General features: G+C 51.9%; 1 protein-coding gene across 3 annotated transcripts in view; it reads left to right on the forward strand.

Moving 5' to 3' along the window:
- Positions 1-1,694: 1,694 nt before the first annotated feature.
- SLC7A1 (solute carrier family 7 member 1) overlaps positions 1,695-21,339 on the forward strand; it is a 77,532-nt gene continuing 57,887 nt past the window's right edge. The window contains exon 1 of one of the 3 annotated variants that reach the window (XM_037799983.1): positions 1,695-1,917. The gene's annotated coding sequence lies outside the window, so the exon portion shown is untranslated. Of the gene's footprint in view, positions 1,918-8,546; positions 8,569-14,381; positions 14,581-21,339 lie in introns of those variants that run through there. The other 2 variants (XM_037799985.1, XM_037799984.1) reach the window with 2 other exon arrangements.

The raw sequence follows: 21,339 nt of genomic DNA on the forward strand, positions 1-21,339 counted from the left end.
GTACTTCTATTTTTTATTCTTATTTTCACTTTTTCTGGTAGAAAGAAAATGTTCAAAAAATAGATTGGGGTGATCAATGCACAACTATATGATGGTACCATGAACAATTGATTGTATACTCTAGATGATTATATGGTATGTGAATATATCACAATGAAACTGAATTAAAAAAAAGAAAAAAAATCAATTGGCCAAAGATGTGTGAAGGTTCGCTTTTCATTGAGGGTCTCCTGTTGTCTTTATGAAGCCTGCTGGGTGGAACAGCTAACCTGAGGACCACACTAAATCTCCTCTCGCTTCAATTCTGGCCATACCCCCATCAGGGCCTGCAGCACTTGCTCTTGGAATATACAAACACTAACTCTAGGTTGGCTCTTGGTGTTGTCCAAGCAGAGTATTTCTACAATCTACTAAATTATTTTATTGCCAAAAACTCAGTTAAAAAAAACAACCCATATCCATATTTCAGGCACTAAGGGATAATCTTCTGATAAAGATAAAAGGATTTACTCTAAACCGAGGTGAAATACCTTGCAGAAACATCTCAGTGAGTGAAGCAACAGTTCAGATTCAAATCTGGACGTGATGTCAAAGGCAAAACAGGCTCTGAATGACACCTTACGTCCCCTGAGGGAAGGGGGCATCCTTTGGCTGTAGTGCCAGCAAGTAAAAGGGGCTTTGCCCAGGTGTCAGGGAACCAACTTACGCAACTTGAGGACATCATTTCACCACTGTACAAGTGAAACTGAAATTGTTTTAAAACAACACATCTGTAGTTGCTTATGATGCCAGACACTGTTCAAAAGGCTTTACAAATATTGACCTATTTCTGTGTGTTCATAAAAGCCTTTTCTGCATCTAGCACCATACAGTTACATGCTGTATGAATTGTTAGTCTTATTCCAAGAGAGCATAAAATCCCGTGGCTGGCAATGAGCCCACATTATTAGCGGGGTACAGAGGGCGTGGAAAGGACTCAAAGGCCATGTACTTCCATCCATCCGTTTTTCTCTTTTTCTCGAAAGGCAGAGGGAAGCCGGCAGTATTCAACTATGATCAGCTCATCTCCCCCTTGCCACTGGCTACTGGCTCTTCATAGACTGAGGTTCTTGACTGTTTTTTTTGGAGCCCAGAGAGACAGCAAGGCAGGAGCTTGCGGGGTGAGCCCTGTGGGCATTCTGGCTAAAGTTTCTGTAGGATCTCGGAGAGTAACTCCGGAAGTGGGCTGTTTGGACCAGCGCTCTCGCCGAGGGGCACAGGTAGAGCCAGGCCTGGGGACCTGACAGCAGGCAAGGATACGTTATTAAAGGCAAAGAGATAGCAGCTGGCATAATTAAACGACGATATGCACATTTAAGGTAATCAACACACACACACACCTCAAACACCCAAACCCTTCAAGTGCATTCCGAGTCTTTCATTTGGGGGATAGAAAACCCGGTTGGAGCCCCTAGCTGGGCCCCGGGGTCCGCGGCCGCCGCGGGCGGGAAGATGCAGCGGGGCGCGGGCGCGGGCCAGGATGGGCGGAGCCAGGGCCCCACCCGGGCCCCACGCCCGCGAAAGCCTCGGCAGGCGCCGCCGGGACCGTCCCCTCCGCGCGGCCTCCCGCCCCCGGCCCCCGCCCCCCGGGCCCGCGCCGCCGCTCATTGGGGCTGCCAGGCCCCGAGGGCGGGAGCGCGAGGCCGGGGCGGGGCCGGGGCCGGGCGCGCGCGGCTGATGAAACCCCGCGCCGGGTCCTGCCGCCCGCGCTCCAGTCACTCCGCGCGCGCAGGTGTGAGCGGCGGGTCAACTGCCAGGCGCCTCTGCCGGCCGCAGCGCTCACGCGGGCTCCGGCGCGCCGTCCCCGCCGATCGCCGCTCCGCCCGGGCGTCCGTCTGTCCGTCCATCCATCAGTCCGCCGGCCGCTCCGCCGGCTCGGTGAGTGCCCGGCCCCCGCCGGCTCCGGGCAGCGCTCCGGGGCCCGGGTCACCTTGGCCGGGGCCCTGGCGCGGCAGGGGGCGGCGGGGGGGGGGCGCGCGGCGGAGAGGGGAGGGTCCCGCGCCGGGGGCGCTCGCTGGCTCCGGGGCGGCCCCGCAGGAGGGTGAGCGCGGGGCGGGCCGGGGTGTGCGCGCGGGCCGGTGCCCATGCGGCTGTCGCGCCACCGGAGTCCATTTTGGACTGAAGGCGCGGCGTGGTGCATGATGCAACACCGAGTGAGGAAGCGTGGGCGACCCCGCGCCTCGGCGGTGCGGGCGCCGCGCGGCTCTCCCGGGACCCCGGGGGTCGGAGTGGGTAGGGGGCGACCCGGAGGCACCGGAGCCCGGCGGGCGGCAGGGAGCCCTTCCCATACATGGCGCGGGGCAGAGCTCCCCGCCCCGCCACGAGGCCGGGGATGTGTCATCGCAGCGGGCCGGGACCCCGCCCGGCGGCCCCGAGGGTGGTCCCGCGGCAGGTGGGCGGTCTGGGGACCGCGCCTGGCACAGCCGCCCGTGGCCGCGGCGCCGCCCCCCTGCCTCCGCGGCCCCCGGGACGCGCCCTGGCCCCCGCATCCCCGATTCCAGGTCCCCGGGATTACTTCAGGGAGGCCCCGCCTTGGTGGGCTTCCTTGTGACCCGAGTTGACCAGAGAAGGCAGCGTTCAGCCAGCCTTCCAGATGGTTTGGGGTGGGAGGAAGTTCTTCCGGCTTAATAAAGACAAACCTATTCTCAGACTTTTCCTTTCTCAGTGGTAGAAAACTTCCCCGGCGCGCAGGTCGGGCAGCCGCTGTCAGACCCGAGCGTACAACAGGGCGGGTACGGTGCCATGCGGCTGCCCTCGCAGCTACTTCCCCTTTCCCGCGGGTGTGGGAAGCAGATAGGAGCCGTGTTTGACGCGGATGGTTAGGATAGCTGGACATGTGCCTTCTAGAAAAAAAACAAAAAACAAAAAACTACACTTCCCCATACACGGCCACGCTCTCGTGTTTAGAAATAGTCTGGAGTGGGGTTTATTCCGAAAGTTGCGGGAGAATGGGCTGGGATCCCAGTACCAGGTGTATTTACTCCAAAGAAGGAGTTTGAGGAGTACAATTGTATACCAGTTGGCCTCTGGCTGAATTTCTAATTGTGTTTCTTTGAATTATAATTTATTTGTGTCTTATCTTGACATTTCTTGCCCTTTACCTTTGGTTCAGATAATAGGAAACAGTGATACATTTATTCCCCTGATATTTTTAGTTGGTCTCTGTGGAAATGATCATTATTTTTACATGAACACTCCCTTCTGTCATTAAAACAAAAGATCTTATTTAAGTCACCCAATCAGAATAGAATGTGAGTGGGGGGAAAAGGTCAATAATGGATTAAAATAGTTTTCGAGATTTGGCATAGTAAGAGCATGTTTGATCATTATAAAGATAAAACTCAAAGACTGTCAAAGGAGTTTTGAGTAAATGACTTAATAGAGAGCAGACATGTACTCAGTTGCCTGAAACTGGATCTTTGTGCTCGTGGGTACTCTTGTGCATATAATTATTCGATTTAGAGAGAAAAAGGCTTGAGAAACGATTGCCGACCTCTGTGAGTTTGAAGTCTAAGATGTATGTTAATTGCATTTGATTCTTTGATGGAATGAAATACATGTTGACTGATTATTCTCCTTTGCAGTTTCCTTTTAGCAAGGCCAATAAAAATAGGTGATTGTGTTGGGGGCCTAGTCTTATGTGCAATGCGATGAATCCCTTTTTGTTACGAATTAGGTACTGGAGGTTTTGCTCTAGTTAATCCTAGGGAGGAATTGGAACCAGGAATAGGAGCTTCCCTGGTGAGGAGAGAAATGTTTTTCTCTAGCCCAGGGGTGTACGGGCCTCTGTGTCCTCTGGCTGCAGAGGTGTCTTCCGCGTTGTCCATTCTCCCACCTGGTCCTTAGCCATCACGCCAAGGGCACCTGTGCGTGAGGAGTCATGCAATGCCCGTGGGCCAACAGGAGCCGGCTTTCACTCTGAGCGAGGGGCAACCTTTGGAAGTTCAGACTTAACTTTCTAAGGCTCAGTCAGCTGCTATGTGGGGAATAGGTGGGGGGTGATGTCGAGCCTGGAAGAGGGACACCAATTGGGAGGCTGCTCGAGTTGTTTGGGTGGAGAAGGTGGAGATGTGAGGTGGTGAATTCTGGATTTATTTTAAAGGCAGACCCAACGAGATTTGCCAGAGGATTTGAGGTGAGGCGTGAGACAGACGTCAGATGGGATTCCAAGGAGAACCGAGGTGGGGAAGAGCCTGTTTGGTGGAAGTCAGCAGTGGTCGCGGCCGGGGCTGGGGAAGGGAATGGGGAGTTAATGCTTAAATTGTACAGAGTTTCCGTTTGGGGCGATGGGAAAGTTTTGGTAATGGATGATGGTGATGGTGGCGCAATGCTGGGAATGTGCCGCAGGGCCTCCTTGGGAAGATTCCCTCGGTGCAGGTCCTCGGCCAACAGGATGGGCACTGCTTCCCAGTGACTTAGGAGCCGGCCCCCTCGCCCCGAGTGGCCCATGCCTGCATCCCAGAGACTGTCCCGGGGTGACTCGGCTGCAAGGGTGACCACTGCTCCGGGAGGCTGGTGAGCTCCAGCCACACTGTGGGCCCCACTTGGGGAACAGCTGCCTTTTCTCGATCCTTCTCAGAGCCACGTGTGAATTCTTTCCTGCTTACTTGCACTGATTCCTCTGGTGGCTACCTGTAGGACTGAGGATTCAAATGAGTTAATCTGTGTTTGCACTCAGCACAGTGTCTCGCATACACCGTGTGTTTTGTTGACTGTTACACTGGAAAGAAGTCTCAGTTCTTTGATGCAGGCGTAGGAACGAAATAATTTTTATAGCAACTTTATTTTGCTATCCCATTCTGCCAAGGTGTTGAGGCACATATCCAATCCCCCTTCCTTGGGGTGGCATCTCAATTACAGGGTGAGGGTAGTGCTGGGCTGTTGGGGGCTGTGGGCTGCTGAGGCGTCTGCTGAGTTCACCGCCCCCCTGCGTGACTCTTGCTTCTGCACCGCTGTCCCCCTGGGCCTGGGGCTCTCTTACCACCGTCTGTTCACAGGTGGGGTCGTAGAATTCGTCTCTGGGCCGCTGGTGGCCTGGATGGACCTCACAGCCCTTCATGCTCTGGGGTCTCCAGGCCTCCCTGGGCGGTGGGTGCAGGTGTCAGTAGCTCCAGATCTCCCCACTTTCCAGAGTCTTGCTCCCCCACCCCCAGCAACTCTGGCATGGAGACCTCAGAGGCCCTGTCTCAGTGTGTGCCTGCATGCATGTGTGCACATGTGTGTGTGCTGTGTGGGGTGTGTGTGATGCGTGTGCATGTGCTGTGTGTTGTGTGTGTGTTGTGTGCATGTGTAGTGTTTGTGTGCATGTATGTGGTTTGTGCATGGTGCATGTGTGGTGTGTGGTGTTTCCATGTGTGGTGGTGTGCGCGTGTGTTGTGCATGTGTGTGGTGTGTGTGGTGTTTGCATGTATGTGTGGTGTGTGTGTGGTGTATGTGATGTGTATGGTGTGTGCATGTGGTATATGCGTGTGCACGTGAGTGGTGTGTGCCTTGGTTGCATGTGTGCAGTGTGTGTGTGGTGTGCATGTGTGTGCATGTGTGGTATGTGTGCGTTCGTGTGTAGGGCTGGCTGTCATCCTTCTGACCCCTAGATTTTGGTCCACATCCCCTTTAGGGCCTGGGGTTTTGGCAAAACAAGCCGAGAACTTGGGACTGCTCCTGTCTTCTGCCTTCTTTGGGCCCTTCCTGGAGGTGATGGAAGGGCTGGAGGGTGTCATCACCTGGTGGCAGGTGGCAGTGGGAGAGGGGATGGGGAGCAGGGACTGGAAGGGACATGTCCTCACATTGCCCTACATTTTGGGATTCTGCTGCGAAGCCCCTTGTAGGGGGTGGGGAGTGGGGTGGGGTCGGGTGGGTGGGGGAGCTGCTGTGCTGGCCCGGGAGATACCCCTGTACCTTCTTGTCTGCCTCCTGGATAGCTGCTGGGTATCACTGGTCAGGCCCTGAAGGAAAGGGGCTGGGCCCGGATGGGGTGGCACCTACAAGTGCAGACACTTCAGTTGTTGCATCTCGTGTGTTTTCATTTGATCCTCACAACTACCCAGCGAGGAAACTGAGGTAGCTGCCAGGAGCGGCTCACGAGCGCCAAAGCTCAGCCACCGGCCGCCACCCTCCTTGCGTCCGAGTCAGCTCGGGGATGCTTAGCACCCCGCTCTCCTGCTCACCCGCCGCCTCTCTGCTGCCCTTTCTTCCCGCCGCCCGGGAGGCCGAGCCCGGCTCTCTGGGCCCAGCTGGACCCCGGGCGTCTCTGGGGGCGCGGCGCGGGCAGTCCCTGGAGTGGGTGCACGCCTCAGAGGCTGGGCCGTGGGCTCTCGGGGTCCCCAGCGCCCGGCTGGACTCAGAGCTGCCTGCCTAGGCCGCGGGGAGCCCGGCTTTGTTTGCTCTGCACCCCCTGCCTCCCCACGCTCCGCCCCCTGCGTGGCTGCGGGAAAGCCCCGCGCCGGGGGTCCCGTGGGAACCGAGACCCGGCTTCCTTCCCCGGACTCCACCCTTTCTTCTCACGCCCTGCAGCTGTAGTAGTACTGCGCCCCGATCCTTAGTCTGCTTCTTTCTCTAGTGCAGTCATTTGGGGAAGTGTCTCCTTCCTTGGAATGCACCTCTTTGGCGCCCTCAAGAAGCAGGGGTTAGGGCTGTCCAAGCGGGAGGTGGGCAGCGGGCCCGTTGCCCCCGGTGACTGGGGGGTGGTTCCGGAGACCCTTCGCCTGCGGCAGCGTGGGTGCCTCCCTCCTGCGGGGGCTGTGGGCCTTGCAGGGAGCCCCTAGGACCTCCTGCCTTTCTTCCTTTTTCCTTCTTTCTTTCAATTTCTTTTGGGATAGCTCTTCCAGCTTACAGTTGCAGGAGTAGTATAAGCAACTCCTGTGTACCTTTATCTCAAATCCCCCAAAATGCGATCCTTTAATTTTATCATTCTCTCTCTGTTGGCGAACATATATATGCATGTAGATACACACACACACGTGCTTTTTGTTCTGAATCATTTGCAGGAGTGGAAGACATCCTTCCTCTTTACTCCTACACACTGCAGTGTATTTCCTAAGAGCAAGGACATTCTCTTACATAACCACAGTAAGATACCAAATTCAGGAAATTTAACATTGATACAAAGCTGTTACCTAGTCCCTGGTCCCTATTCAGCTTTCAATTGTCCAAATAATGTCCTTTACAGTTGGTTTTTTTTATTTTTAAGGAAATCTTTTAAAGGAGCTATTGCTCTGATTTTTCCACCTCACTAGCCTCTTTTTTCCTTTTTTTTTTTTAAAGGGTTTCTAAGAGGTAGACTATTCATTGTTAAAAATTTGGAAATTACAAAGTAAAAAGGAGGAAATAAAAGCGATTCATAATTCTGGCACAGCGGTTTCGTGCCCAGCCAGGGCTCGCGGAAGGTTCCGGGAGACTTTTCCTCCATTCAGGGGGCCCGACCACCACACAGCCCCCTGCCTGGCACATCCAGGAGACACGGAGACCCAGCAGCCGAGCCCTCGGGCCACAGCACGGAGCAGGTTTGCCAGGTGGCGTCTTTGCTCACCTCCGCCCTCCTTGGACAGCCGCCCACCCCAGTGGGAGAACCTGACCCAGTCGGGGTGCTTTTGTGGTGTCCTGGGGGTAGGGAAGGGCCTGCATTGTTATTAAATAGCAGAACCTGTTGAAGACTTGAAAGAAGAGGCCACAGGTCGTCTCTTGTCTGCGGTGAGCCACTGGCCTGCTGGCCTTGGCGGTGGGTCAGGAACGGGGGCCGGGGCCCCTCGCGTGAATCGTCAGTGGGGCTCACCCCGGCCAGTCGACCTGTCGCCTGATGAAGCTCTTGGGCCCCAACCAGAGGGCCGGTGGACGCAGCAAAGGCGAAGTTCCCAGCTGAGAATTTGTGCCCCGAGTTAGCCCCCTTGCAGGTAAAGAGTTGCCAGGAGAAGATTTCAAAACCGTCATATGAAGTGGGGTTCGGATCTCAGTTTTGTGCCCCATTTACCCCTCTTGCCCCCTTGTTTGTTACCAGAAATAACCCCGAGAGGTATGGCTGCTTCTTCCTGGGTTCTGGAAAGATTTCGTTCTCGGGAGCCACTCTCATGGTGACCATGGCGTCCTACATTCGTGCCTCAGTTTCCCTAAGCTGCAAATCAATGTCGTGTGTGAGAAGGGGCCTCTGTGGGTCATGATCAAAAGCGTCTGGTATTTTGACCTGTGTTTGTTCTTTCTTCCCCTGCCCCAGACCCTCCCCTGGAAGGAGCTGGCCTTGAGAGTGACTTCAGTGGGCGGGTGCCTGTGGCGGGCACCCCCTGCGGGGCCCAGCGATTGCAAACCTGGACAGGCCGTCGGAGGGGCCGCTCTTCAAAGCAGCTCTTTGAAGTGCAAACATTTCCTTTCCTGAAAAGAGGGGAAATTGAAATTAAAACATATTGTTCTGTACAGACAATGTTCTCTTGGATCAAAGAGGGGAGTGGGGTTATAAAAGGAGATCCACAAACCAGACCTTAATGGGGAACGGGGCAGGTGACTATCGGTACCTGCCGCCTGGGGGAGCGTATCGGGAGTTGGGTAAGATCCCATTTTCATTTTCTTATTTTTCCCTTAAGCCTAAATCTGTGTCTCACCTGTTCTGTTTAACTCTGTCTCTTCCATGAGCTTTTATCTCGTGGTAAGCCTTTGGAAATGTCTTTGGGTAAATGATGACACCACGTCACGATGGAATATTAGGTAGCCAATAATAAGTGGTGTTTTCAAAGAATGTTTGATATTAGGGGAAAACCTTGAATGTTAAAAGTGAAAAAAAAGGATGCATTTTCTATATTCATTGTTATCTTAATAGGTTATGTAAGCATTTTCACAGAAAAAAGTACTTAAAATTGGACTTTTTTTGACTGCTATGTGTGCAGCACCTAAAACAGTGCTCAATGAGTATTTGTTGGTCGACTATTTTTGTAATTAGAAGCATCGTGTCATTTTTTAGAGGAGGAATGCCTTTGAGCTGAATGGTCACATCTTGGTAGGTGGAAGGAACAATAAATTATTTTGAATTTCTGTTGTAATTGTGCCCTGGCCTCTTGGTTTGTGGTTTGTTTAGTACTTGGTTATTAAATCACACTGTGAATGGGTGGTTTTGTCTTCTTTTTGTGGAATAAGCCCGTTCTGTTGGAATTAGAGTGTCAGCACTTTAGGGGGATCTTCCTGGGTTGTCCTTAGGCACTGTGATGGACGGGCTAAAATTACAACTCTCTCTCGCTCACCTGGTAGCTAGTGTGCCATTGGTTTGGCCTGTTCCATCCTTTGTTGAGGATTTCTGCAGGCTTGGCTCAATCTTTAGCATCTTTGAACATTGGGACCTTGTTGCTTTCTCTTCCATGTGGACCACCAAGATATTCTGGCACTGTGCCATCCTCCTGGCTAATATGTAAAGTTCTTTAGCAGGCAGCACCTGGTTTCCCCCTGCCACATGGGCTTTGACAATGCCCCTGGATTTGGAGATTTGGTGTAGGAAGGACGAACGGCACTTTGCAGCTGCAGATCTCTCCTGGCAATAAACGTCACCCAGGTTCTCCTTCTGTAGGACATGTCCACGGGGGTTTCAGAGCCCCGGTGCTGTCAGCTCGGTGTTCCGGAAGCTCGGAAGGCACGGGGAAGCTCTTCTTTGGGCTGTGTTTGGGATGGGGCTAGTGGTCCGGAGGACAGTGGCTGTCAAGCTTTTATGGTTGCAATCTGTGATAAGAAATAGGTTTTACATTGTGATCAAGCACACACACACAGACACACACACGTTTATACATCAATTAAAATGAGAGTGTTCCTGAAACAGTCGTTCAGATTCTTAATACCAGCAGTGGTGGCTCACTCTCCTAATTCTTATTGTTCTCCATTGCATGACAAAAGGAGAGGAAATCCAGGTGGCAGGTTGGAGTTTGAGAAGCACGGAGAGCCTGAGCATGCACCTTCGGTTGGTGGTGTCCTGCAACTCAGGGTCCTGGGCCGGAGGCGGGGGGAGGCCTCGGTCAGCACCGGTTTGAGCAATGAAACTCAGGCAGTAGAGGTTTCTTTTCAGGCGACGTGCAGGTTTCTGACTGGGGTGGACTGTTTTCTTTGTTCCCACAGAGGCCATAGGCTTCTGGGGCGAGGCCTGAGGACGGGAGGTTCCATCGTCTCCTCACCCAAGGGTGGCCTGGCCAAGCTTCTGCATTCTTTAGACAGGTCGTACATCTGTTAGTCTTGGTGCTTCGGCTTTTATCACGTTTATTTTATTCATTGTGATTTGAGGAAGAACCAATCTGGAAGGATTTATAGGAAGAAGACAGAAAAGACACTCTTCTAGAAATACTCATTTTTGGGCTCTGAAGTCTGGTGGATTAAAATTGAACAGGTTGAAAAGGTTCAATGGATTTTACATAAATTTAAATCTTTTTGCTTGAGAAGTGTTAGAGGGTTTTGTTTTTCATTAGAAAATAAATATTCTTTAAGTAAGAAGTCTGGGTATATGATTCCTGAAACAGTTGGAAATCATAGGACTTGATTCTACGCAACAAGACTGTAGTAACGTAACATAACTAGAACAAGATAAGTTGTCTGGTTTTGGGAACAGTCTGTCCTTGTTCCTAGTAAACTTTTGTTTACTATGCTTCTCAATAAATAAATTTATTGTACGAATTCAGGGTTCTTAATTTACAGTCTTGTAAAAAATTCTTCTGTAAGTTATAAATACTACCACCACTATCGTTAGCATTTGGTAAGAATCCTCACGAACTTGATATTATGCTATTATAACAATGTATTAGTAATCTCTGGAATAAGGGAGAATCTGCAGTTGTAGTTGTGTAATAATTCCCCCATAAATTCATAACTTCAAAGTTTTAGTGGCTAGTTAAAAAAAAAAAAAACACACACACACACACACAAACTTTTTTTGGAAGAATTTTTTTCTAGCCTGCTTTTCTCCGGGGCAGTCTGGGGATATAGTAGCCAGAGCATTGGTGAACCTGCCAGGTGATGGGGCTGAGCTGGGAAGGTGGGCTGGCTTGGCTCGGTGTCGGGTACAAGCGGAAGGCCAGCCGATCACCAGGTCCAGTCTGCACCAGGCGCTCGGCCCTAGTCACGGAGATGGTCTCGGGCCTGCAGCCCGCTGAGTCGCCACCTGAGACTTCCTGGGTGATTTTGAGGCCCCCGCAGGAGCTCATGCCGCGTTGCCCAGGCTCCCGGCCGCCTGCTCGTGGTCCCGGGCTCCGCGTCTCCCGGGAGGCCTGGCTGCTCGCCCTGGGGAGCCTTCGGGGTGCCGGCAGATCTGGAGCCTCCCAGGGGCTGCTGGCCCTGCCCTCCCGAGGCCCCAGCGATACCCCGATGCCTGGAGGGGCCCTGGGAGCCAGCACTTGGTGCTTTATGGGAGCAGGCACTACTGCCCCCCCAAAATGAGATATTTAATTTCTCAGAAATGCCAGAAATGCCAGTCTGTGGCCTTCCCCTAGAACCACCCTTGTTGCCAGCTGTAGTGAGTTAGCAGGGCCTTAGGGTGGCTTTGTTATGTGGGTGGGCACAGCCTGGGGGCCAGAGGCCCCTTGAGAATTCTGCAGAGGCCCCCAAAGATGCAAACCGCCTGTGAAAATGAACACTGAAACCCAGGAACATGACCACCGTGTAGAATTTTGTTTCTCGGAATCTATCCCACAGAACAAGAGGCATTTCTTTTAATTTTGCATATTGGGTGAATTTTGTGGTATTTCTCCTTCATCCTAATCCAAAAAGCAAATAGCTGAGTACACCCATATAGGTAGGACCCCTGGGCGATAGGGCGGGCATTGAGAGAGGAAGGAATACATTTCCAGTAAGGATGCAAGTTAAAGAATTTGCATTAACATAACAACGCCTATCACAAGCTACCCTTACACTTCAGGTAACTGACAACTGACACCACCTCGCCCGTGGGGCCCCCGCAGTGTGCACATCACCTGGGGATCTCGCCCCGGCATAGATCTGGGCTGGGGCCTGAGAGCCTGCATTTCCCCCGGGCTCCCAGGATCGCAGTCTGCTCAGCAGCTGCCTCTAGGACTGCTGGGGTCCGGGACTGATTGGGGACCTGGGTGCCCCTGAGGCCCTGTGTCGCCTGTACCCACCCAGGGCAGGGCCTCGGAGACAGTGGATGCTCAGAAATTATTTTCTCAACTGCACGGAAGAAACGGCCAGCGGAGATCTCCCTTGCTCTAGCCGGGTGCCCTGGGGCGCGCTGGCCTGGTTATCTGTTTGCAGCACCCGCAGGTGGGAAGTGGTGAGCTGGGTGGGGCTCCCCAGGGTGGTGAGAAGTGATGGTTCGGGACCCACTCTGAAGAAGGAGCCGGGAAAATGGAGGTCTGTGTGTCAGGCTGCCTGCAACTCTGTGCCTCAGTTGCCTCGTTTGAAAAATGGAGAAGCGATGGTTCACACTCTGGGGGCTTGTGCTGAGGAGGACACGATGGGTCTTTATAAAGCATTAATAATTGTGAGCAGCAATCGTGACTGGTGTCTAAGGGGTTAAGCTTCAGCCCTCTGGGAGGTTCCTCCCAAGTGAAAAGTCCTGTTCCCGAGGCTGCACCCCACTAGGTGGAACTGTAAATTAATATGCAGAGCCACCCCCCACCCGCTCCCCACCAAGGGAGACGAGAGGTGAACAGGGCAAAGAAGAGGCTGCTCCTTGCTCTCTTAGAGAAGTCTTAATAGAAGAGGTGGATTTCTGGAGCTTTCTAATTGAAGGGGGGAACATGGGGGGCTAGGCAGGAGATGCTTCTTGCACCCCGGGGCCTCCGGATCTGGCTTGAGGACCCAGCTGGGGAGGCCTCTGAACCCAGGACGACAGCCTCTGGGGATAGGGCTCAGCTGTTCAAGCCTCCTTGCGTTCTGCTTGGGTTTGGTGCTTCGACAGTTCTAAGAACAGATGTAGTAAGGTAAAAAGGGGTGCCCCCCCACTCCAGAAGGAGGTGGCTTTGTCTTTGAATATTCAGGAAAAATGCTTGACTGTCCTTCGATCATTGTTCACTTAAAAGCTTTCTGTATTTCATGTGTTTGCATAGGGAAATTCAGGAGAAAGAGGTAAGCAGAGCAGGTCTCTTCCTCAAGAAGCTTCAGGGTGGTCCTCAGTTTCCCCAAGTGTTCTGCTGCAAATGCCTCTGAAGACGTCTAGAAGTCCTTCGAAATTCCTTTATCTAAGTGGTGTTCTTTTACCTCCACTGGAAGACACCATAAGGGGCGCAGCGGGGAGACGTTTGTTAAGTTCAGTTGTATGTGATTTTTATTTTAATTCATATGCTGGTTAGAAAGCTTTCTGTTAAACAGTATACAGAAATGTCATTTATATTTTTCTTCAAAATTTGGGATTTCTAATGACTCCTGTAAAAAAGCAAGAGTGGGCCCATAGGGAGAGGCCGTGGGTGGCCGTGACGGGGGGGGTCAGGGATGGAGGGGCCCTGCCCTTTGGAAGCTTTTGAGTTTTTGTGTCCTGCGTGCGTTACCTTTATGAAACCCCCATCCTGGCAGTGTTTGTTGGGAAAAATCAGCTTTAATTTATGGTGCCTGTTGCAGGAATGTAGATAGTAGCTTATTGTCACCTTTTTTGTTTTTTTTACACATTCAGCTTCTAGAAACTTGCGCATTATTTGTTTCACCAGTGTTAAGACTAACAGCACATTACATTAGCAGCCATGACCCCTCACCCTGCCTTAGAGCCCCCATCACCTTGCAGAAGGTAACTCAATGTGCTAAGCAGAGGCCTCTTGCTTGTTGGGCAAAGCAGCCTGTGAGGAAATTCAGACCTCGTTTTTAGGTGTGAAAAATGCCTGTGCAAGGTGTGCCCTCCAGACCTGCATGTGTAGGTGTAGGTAGCTCCTGGAAGGTGTTTTCTAAAAGGTGTGGTGTTCCCCTGGTTACAGACCTAGTGAGGAGCTCTGTGCAGATTGTCGTCCACGCTGTAAAAGTGGGTGTCGCGTGGAAACGGTGATCATCAGACGTGGCAGCAACAGGGCCTGGGTGCGGGGCGGTGGCGAGGGGCTGGGGGCCATGGAGGGGCAGGCGGCTCTGGTGCGAGAAGCCGCTGCTGCCCACATCCGTCCGCGGGGCCTGGGGAGGAACTGCTGGGAAGAGGGGTGTTTCTTGCGTGTGCCTTGCGGGAGAAGCAGGGTTGGACCCAGCATTTCCCGGTCTGCTGGGACCCCCTGGGACGCCCCTCCACGGAAAGGGCAAGAGAAACCCCAGAGAAGGGTGCTTTCCGGTTGTGGGGTGGGGTGCCAGACCCAGTGATCTCACCACCGGGGAGGCCACTCCAGAGAGGTTATATTTTGAAAGGACCGGCCTGCCCCACGTTTCAAAATATTTGCAGGCCTTTGTCAGAGCAAAAAGAAGGGATGGCTGCCCGTGTTGACCTACCTGGCTGGAGTCAGGATGCCGCGTTCCAGCAGCAGGCAGCGGAGCAGCGCCGAAGCTCTGCCCGGGGCGTCTAGAAGGAGCTGTCTTCTGCCTAGAAGTGTGTATTTGGGGGAACCCTTCACAGCGTTCTTGCTTCTGCTTCTCCCCTGCCTGCTGAGAAACATCCTTTTCCCCAGTGAGGTAAGGATAAAGGAGTGAGAGCAGCACGTCAGAGTTCTTGCCACCTGCAGAGGTGGAGCAGAGGTGGGGGGAACGCTGAGGACAGGAGCACCCTTGCTACTTGGCAGGCCGTGACAGGGAGCCCACCCCAGGGGCTCTGGAAGGCTGTCTCTCTGGCCTTGGTGGGTGCTCGGGGGACAGGCCCGGGCCCAGGGCCTGCCGGGTGCTTCCATCACTGTAAACCTTTTCAGCAAGAGCCCTCTGCAGCCTGCCCTGCATCCTGGGGATGGCCTGGGGACAGGCAGCAGGACCCGGGCCCCTCTCCTTTGGTCCCTGTGAGGTCCCATAGCAGACCTGCTCTGCGGCTGACCCAGCGTCCTTACTTAGGTATGCAGATGTGTGTATAAAAATAACTCGCCCTCTTCCGGAGCAGTGCACTCTCGGCTGTGCCCCCTGGTCATCTGAGGTTTGCGGGAGCACAAGAGATGGCAGAGAGCCACATTTGCAAAAAGAGGCTTCGATTGTGCAGCTGAAGTTCAGGCGTCTTCAGTATCTGCTCTCTGGACAGAAATCTGGAAAGGGTTGTGTTGCAGAAGAGGGGTAATTTCTTGTTTGCCACTCCCAAGGAAGCCTTAGCTTTCGTTTGGGGATGGAGGAGAGCCCCTAAGAGGTTGAAGAGGAGCCGGGACTGCCCATTCTGGAAGGGCCAAGAATGAGAGATGTGGTCGTGGTTTAAAACCCCTATGGCATGGCCAGGCGAACTGTGGACTATTCCACCAGCTCTGGAAGTCAGTTCTAGAGAAGAAGCAAGTGTAGGGATGTTAGAATGGTTTAGAATAAATAAAAAAGCAAATAGTGCTTTCCATAGCTAGTAACAAACTGACAGACCAGAGGGAGTTGAGATGTAAAAGGGAAATAGGCTCAAGAAGAATGTTCCAGACAGATGCACTGCACACAGGAGCCAGGGCTGTGGGGGGTTATCACTAATCTTTTGAAAATGCTGTCACGGGACATGCCTTCTCACAAAGCTTGCTTTGTGAGCTCCACCAAAGACAGGACACTTGGCCGGAATAGACTAAATATAGCCGGGAAGCTTCTTTCTTACGTTGTTGGAGCACTCTGAATGTGCATCGCTTGGCATTCCAGAACGGAGCAGAACCCACTCGGTGCCTGTTGTGACACCCACTAGGGCTACCTTGTCGAGAGTCTCTTGGTTGTGATAAAGTGCACCCCAGGATTGACAGGGCCCTCCTCTGACTTAGGAGCCCCCAGAGGAGCCAAATTCCAGGCGATTGCCCTGTTCTCTCCAGTGTGTGCCTCTCCCTCCCTGCCCACCTGCCCCTCTGCCCTCCGTAGCCCGGGCACGCCCCCCACCCCCCAGCATCTCCCCAGCAGAGGTGTGGAGGTGCCTTGTGCAATTGGCTCCGGCTGTGGGAGCTCAGTGAAGCTGGCGCCCGGCCCGGCTGACCCTGACCCAATTGGGTGGGAGTGCGGATCCAGAGCTGGCGTCCGGCCAGGCTGCTGCCTGGTGCTACGGAGAAAAGCCAGAGGCAGCCGGAGAGAAGGCGGCCGTCACAGAGAGGAGCAGGGACGGAGAGCCTTCCGCAAGCCCAGAAGTCATAGACCGAAGCCAGCCTTGCTATCAGCGGTAGCTCATGGTGTCTTTCACTAAGTCAGACCACAGCAAAAGTGAGTTATTACGTCTGGATGGAGTTTTACTGGAATTCTAGCATTGACCTTGTATTTCACTCTTGATAAAGAAATTGGTAATGTTTCATAGAGGCATTTAAATTTTTCTTCAAAAGAAATCAGCCATGGAGGTCAGATGCCAGGCATTGGGCTCCTCCGTAGGGTGACATGGATGGGGAGTGGGAGAGGGTCCGACTGGCTCTGTGCTGACCGGGCCTGGGAACCTGGTCAAAGCCTTTCTCCGCTTGCCCTCCAGGACCCACCTTCCCGGCTGCCTGCGAGCACTGAGCGAGGGGCTGCAGATACTTTGCACGGTAGCTGGACAGTGAATTAGTTCCTTCTTATAGTCCGCCTCATTCTTCCATTTACTTTTGAATGGTGCTGGAGAGGCGGCATTTGTTTTCAGAAAGACCACCAGGCACCTGTCTAACAAGGTTCTTAAGCAAAGGCACGGATATGCCGAACCATGGAAATCACGGGGGCAGCCAGTGGCCGGGGAATGTCCCAGCTCCCTTCCGTGTCTCCCATTCTGCAGTTCAGTGGAGCACGGGTGTGATCTGAATGGGTGCTGCCGGTGCCAGCCCTTAGAAAGCAGGGAGAGCTCGTGACCCCGTGATGCAGTGAACACAGTGCAGGTGACCGGTCCCTCGTTTTAAGACCGTGTCAGTTGCTTTAACTAGTTCCCCATGTTAGAAAATTGGTCAGTCTTAACTACATGAGATAAGTTGTGTGGTTCTTTCTACTTGTAGAAAGCATATTTTTTGATGACCCTGCTAGTCCCATAAGTTCACATGGCTCTTACTCAAAACTTACTAGGCAACATTAAGCATTCATGGTAGTTGGTGAGAATTAATAATCAAATAGGGCATCTTTAGCTCGAATTGGGGCTGTAAGGCTCATTGGATGGGTCCTTCCTTGGAAGTTGCAAGGCAGTGGCAGATGACCACAGCCACTCCAGGACCTCCGGCTGAGGACAGAAATACGTTGCCTTGGGCCAAGTGGGCATCGGTATGAAATACCTTTGGTTTAATTTATACGTAAACTGGCTCTTAGCTTAACTATTTTAACTCCATCATAAAATACCTGAAGGTTTAGGGCAGAGGTCGAGCACTCCCGCTTCATACCAGATAATCCACGTCCAAAAAATTGAGCTTGCATTCGCTTGTAAATTCTAAATTTGGGGCCTTTGAGCAGAATGGAAAGTCCACAGCAGCAAAGCAAATGGAGATTTATTTTTAAATATTTGAACTATACTGGGGGCTTATCATAAGTGAGAAGGAGTATACAGGACTCTTTTTAAAATATATATCTTTTTGTTTTAAGTTTATTGTTTTGATAAGATGTCCCTGGGATTTCTTCCAACACAGATCAAGGGCAATTGGCACAGGGTGGGATAAATACTTCTATGTATAAATAAGAAAATCAGGGTGTTCTTAGCTGTTTGTTTGATTAAGGGCTCCTGTTACTAAAGAAGTTACAACGGTTACACAAAGGAGCGTAGAAAAATGCATTTTGAACTAGGTTTGCTTTAGTGTGGGAGGTGGTAGCCTTGCTTGTCACCCTTGTATGTGGGAGTCTTGCCATGTGCTTCATCAGGTGGACTCGCAGGTGTTTCTGTTCTTTGTTTGGTTTTGGCCCGTGCACATACGTGTGATTTGTACTGCAAGTGATCCTCAGAAGCCAAACTGGTTAAAGCGTGAAGACTATTAGGCACCGTGGTGGAGTGCTACGGGAGTTTAAGATTTACCCTAGACTTTGATTTTCAATCATTATGTAGGATTTCAAAACGAGCTCTTGACATAGGATAGCATTCATTCACTCATTCATTCATTCATTCAGCATGACTCGTGAGGTCTGCACGGATGGTGGGGTGGCACGGGCCGCCGGCCGAGGATGCCGTGTCTTCACAGTGAAGCTAACTCGAGAGAGAATGCCGAACTCCTCCGCCTGTTTCCATGCTCCCGGAGACCAAGCTCCTTCTCTTACACGGAAACTGCTCACAGTTGTTCCTTTTGCTCCGTGCTTAGCCCTCCTCCCGCATGGTCTCACTGGGATACGTGATGAGGTTGACCATTCCCTTCCTCGGCAGAGCCTGTCCTTTCCTGGTCTGTTGAAGGCGGTTTCCTACACGCATGGCGTGTGTGGGAGCTTGGAGACGTTGCTCGAAGCTGGGGTGCGGAAGTGCCTTTGTGGAGGGGCCCAGTGTCCGTGGAAATCGGGGCCCACAGTCAGGATCGAGGAAGTTGGAGGGTGGAGCTGAGGCCTTCAGGCCCGAGCTGCCAGCAGCTCAGCCAGGGTTGCCAGGTTTGGCAAATAGGAATACAGGATGCCCAGCTAAATGTGATTTTTATGTACACAGTGAATGCTTTTTTATTATAAATTTTCATACTAAAATGACTCAATGTTGCTGTATTTGGGACATACGTATGCTGTATTTGGGACTTATGCAGTTACTGGGGACATAGTTATACCAAAATATTATCTGTTCATCAGAAATTGAGATTTAACTCTGCCTTTCACAGCACCATGTCTTGACAGTAGTCTGGGGTGGGCTGCCAGGTAAACTACAGGATGCCCCGTTAGATCTCAGAGAGAAGCTGGAGTCACGTACTCCTTTTTCGTTTTCAGAGAAGTAGATCTGCTTTGGGGCTCTTTTAAAAATTGCTCTCCCCCCTGCACCAGGGGGCTCCCGGGATGTGGCTGTTCCCCCGGAGCTGTTAGCAGCCTTCTTTCCCAGAAGTGTCCTCACCCTGTCCCTGTCAACCTTACCTCTGTGTAATGCCCACATCTGGAGTCTTCGCAGATTCTCCCAAACCCAGCCGCTCACCAGATATTTCCATCTCTTCTGCGGGACACAGGACGTTTTGACAGTGTTTTGCTCTGAGGATAGTTTGACTCTGTTTATGTATAAGTATTTGATCAGAAAGTTATCATCACAAATGAATTTCTGATGAAAGTGTTTTCCTGAGTGATCTTTGGTTTCATTTGTTAAATTCTTAGAGCACCTATTTAAAAGTTTCAGTGATTTTCCACTTACAGTTTCAGGAAAGATTTTCTGCATTTATCAGGCTTTTCTCCATGTTGGATTTTAGTGGTATTAGTTTCTGCCACTCTTGTGTGCTCTTAAATTGGTCTCAGTAGATGTAAGTTAGATGTAAGATAAGACGGATAGAGCTATTGAGTCCAGTTTTGCAGATGTGAACCTGTTTCGTGCGCAGGTTGCGTGGGTGCTGACTGCTCCTGGTGTGTGTGTGTTGACCGCTGATCCCCTGCGGGGTCGAGAGCACTCTGCTTCGTAGTCCAGGACGGCGTCACTGGCCAGCGCCGCTCTGTCGCACTGCAGGATCAGTTCTTCCGTAGCCTTCTGGAAGCTTTCTTCATTGTAAGCCAGAGCAGGGAGCAAATGATGACGTTAAAACAGCAGAGCCAGAACGTCTGGCTTAGGTCTCGCCCTCACCGCAAACTCAGTACCTCCAAACCCAAATTTCAGATTTCTCTGCCCAGATGAGTTTTTTCCTGACCTTGCTTCTTTGTGTGTCCTCTTTCTGCCAGTCGCCCAGGCTTGAGCTTTTAGACTTCCCTGTGACTCCATCCCTGCTCCTGCCCCAGTGGTCAGTAATTGATTGATTGATTGAGTCCATCCTTTCCTGTCTCTTCTTTCCATCCTATTGCCCCCATCCCATCACAGTAACCTCCTTAGTGACCCCTTTTGGTTTTTGAACCCTCGGTCTTCCTGAAATCCCCCTTAGAGGTCTCCTCACCTGTTTTTGCCTCCCTCTGGGGCAGGGAGCCCAGTGCCACCTCTTTTGGCCGCCCACAGTTCAGCTCTAACAGGGTGTGAGTGCGCAGGAGAAAGTGCAGGTCCTCACGCCAGGTGGGGGGATCCAGACTCTGCCCGGGGCTAGGGCTGGGGGCTTGGCTGGTGGGGGAGCCCCTGGGGTGCAGGTCGTAGCTCAGGGTTGCGTCAGGCAGCCTGGGCAGGGTCGGATTTGGGCACCCGCGGGCACCTGTCTTCCTTCCCCCACCTGCCTGTGACAAGCACGTGACAGGTAGCCCTGCTCCAGGGAGGGCCTCTGGGAGCCGGTGCCACCCTGGCCGCAGGCCACCAGGCCTCCTGCCCGGCGACATTTCACTTTGACCCTTTCTTTGAAGAAGGTTTTTGAAGCAAGATTTCACACATAAAGGTCAGCAAGGAGGGAGGGCATGATAAGTCGACAGAAATATAAGTTAAAAGGCAGGAAGTGAGGCTGCTTAATAGAACTAGATTGGAGGGGATGAGCAAAAACAAAAAAGTGCCCTTGAAATGATTCTTTAATCATTTTTCTTTACAGATGCAAAATGGGACACAGAAAACAAACATTTCCATTCAGTGTATACACAGTTTGGCAAAACAAATAATCAGGCTTTGTGATATGGGAGCAGCCTCTCCCTGGCTGTTCTGCCTCCCCCAGAGCTAGAGAGGAAGGAGCAGCTCAGAGGGGCCCAGCAGCCGGCAGAGAGAGGCACTTGGTTTTCACTCACGTAACCACCTGACGTGCAGTTACCAAGTTCAAGAAATTGAGCTTAGATAGACGGCTTACACTCTATATTCCAGTTGTTTCATATATTCCAATAATGTGCTTTTGGCCATTTTCTCTGTTATTAGTTCTGGTCCAGGATCATGTATTGCATTTAACTGTCATTGTCTCCTTAGTTGCTCTTTTTTTTTTTTTTTTAATTGTGGAAACATATATACAACATAAACTTTCCCATTTCGACCGCTCCCCAGCACACTGTTCAGTGGAATTGATCACACAAGCTGTGCTACCCTCACCACCATCCATTACCATCATCCCAAACTGAGACCCTACAACCAGTAGGCAGTAACCCCCTGTCCCCTGCCAACTGTCCTCTGCTTTCTGTTTCTGTGAATTTGCATACTCTGGCTATTTCACATAAGTGGAACGAAGACTGTATTTGTCCTTTTGTGTCTGGCTTATTTTGCTCAACGTGATATCTTCAGGGCTCACCCATGGAGTGGCATGTATCAGAACTTCACTCCTTTTTAAGGCTGCTTTTGTTTTTAAAGGAGGCCCTCTTCTGTTTTTGATG

Source organism: Choloepus didactylus, chromosome 12 (genome assembly GCF_015220235.1).
Source record: "Choloepus didactylus isolate mChoDid1 chromosome 12, mChoDid1.pri, whole genome shotgun sequence".
Taxonomy (NCBI): Eukaryota; Metazoa; Chordata; class Mammalia; order Pilosa; family Megalonychidae; genus Choloepus; species Choloepus didactylus.